Consider the following 1,907-nt stretch of genomic DNA (forward strand, 5'->3'; position numbering starts at 1 on the left):
TTTAGTGATTCCTAGATGCTTCAGTTTATGACTTCTGCTATTTCTCTGGTCTTCACTCAAATTTCTGTCTCCAAAAGTAGAAGTTCTCTCACTGCCAAGTACTCATTAATACCCTTGAGTATCTTTTTCCTCTAAATCTTAATTTTTACCACTATCAAATTTGGCCCAGCTTATACTGAAATGCTGTTCTTACTGGCTACAAATAACAGAGGGGGAGCTCAGCAGAATTAAAAATGAACCCTATAGAAATAAAAGGAGAAGCTTTTCCTTAGAAACTGTAACCACAATGAAATTAAAGGTGTCTCTTCTTGGGTCAGACATCAGCGTGCTGAAGCGAGAAAAGCCTCTGTGAAGAAGTCAGAGAAGGTGAAGTAAATGCACATGCAGTTCTATAACGATGGCCAGTGAGCACACAGGGACATCAAAGAATAGCAGTCATGTGGAAATAGGCCAGGTAACATGGCTGCCGAGGGAGTGAAGGGGATTGTAACAACTGGAGATTGGTTTTCAACAGGTTCAATAAGAAGATTAATATGCAAATGTGAGGGAATGGACTTCTGTGCTAATAAAAAGGCTTTAAATATTTGAAAATGAATGTTTAAATTGTGCATTCTGAGCATAGAACAAGAAATAACAATTTAAAACTTCATTGTAGATAGAAACAAGAATGTGTTTCTGTGAAGATTAAAGAAGGCCATAGATAATGTCTCCTTGTGTATAATGGAGTCATCCATTCAATCATCAGAATATTTTAAAACTATTTTATTGATTGTAGAATTTTGTACAATGCATTCTGACAATAATAAAATTCCCTCAACCATGTCCTTCTACCGTACTCCCACAATCCCTGCCATCTTCATTTCCTCTATTATTATTTGCCTTTTTAAGAAGGCCTATTGAGTCTAATACGTGTTTCCCAATTCTTCTTGGATGGGGTCCTATCCCTTGTAGTCTGGTCATGCTATCAGATGTCATGCCAGCAAGGAAAACTGGCTCACCATCTCCCAAGATGTATCGATTAACAATAGCTCCCCAGTTAAGGATGGGACGTCTTGTTCGCCTCTTCCGTTCATGCTGGGTTCCTGCCTAGCTTGTGTTTGGACAGGTCTCATGTATACTATCAGAAATATTTGAGGTGATATGTGTAACTACCCTGTGGTATCCAGACAACACAGTTTCCTTATACTCATCAACTACCTCTGGTCCATCCACTGAGTTTGGTTAACATACCAAGAGTCCCATGCTTGAAAGAGACTGTTTCTGCTCCTTCCCTCAGTCAATAGTTATATTAAACTGACTTAATGACTTATTTTTATACCTATAGATTAATGCATCTCTAAACTCTCACCAGAACTTTCATTGCACAACAAATGTTGATTATCATAGTAGCATACAAGTGGCAAACATGCAGAGAACAAGAGGACACTGAGTGTTTATCCATGAGTAAAGCATCTATATCGCATTTCTACTTCCAAAGCTCAGGGATCATTACAAAGAGGGTGCAAAAAGATCGTAAGAACCAGAAGTGTTGGATGTTCACAAGAATGTTTTCTAGATAGCTGGTCAGTTAGTCATATGAAATCACAGCAAGGTTGACAGCATTCACATGTCCCCTGTAAGCTCAAATCAGAAAAACATCCAAGCATAGTCATGAGGAAGTGGTTACAAATCTCCAGCCTCACCTAAGTAAATTGTGGCACCAGTGGGCATATTTTGCCAAGTCAATTGTTATTGTAGCTTTTAGGATTCAACAGCTGGGTAAGACTGATGATTACCTTTGTTTACCAGTAGCATGAGTAGCACCTTTTAGTAGTATAAAATCTAGCCAGCAGAGATGAAGCTTTGAGGTCAGACCCAGGCAAGGTCCCAGCATGGTTGAGGGAGATGGGCAGGAAGCCCCAGCTGTT

This window comes from Nannospalax galili, unplaced genomic scaffold, assembly GCF_000622305.1.
Source record: "Nannospalax galili isolate Female #2095 unplaced genomic scaffold, S.galili_v1.0 scaffold3804, whole genome shotgun sequence".
NCBI classification, from domain to species: Eukaryota; Metazoa; Chordata; class Mammalia; order Rodentia; family Spalacidae; genus Nannospalax; species Nannospalax galili.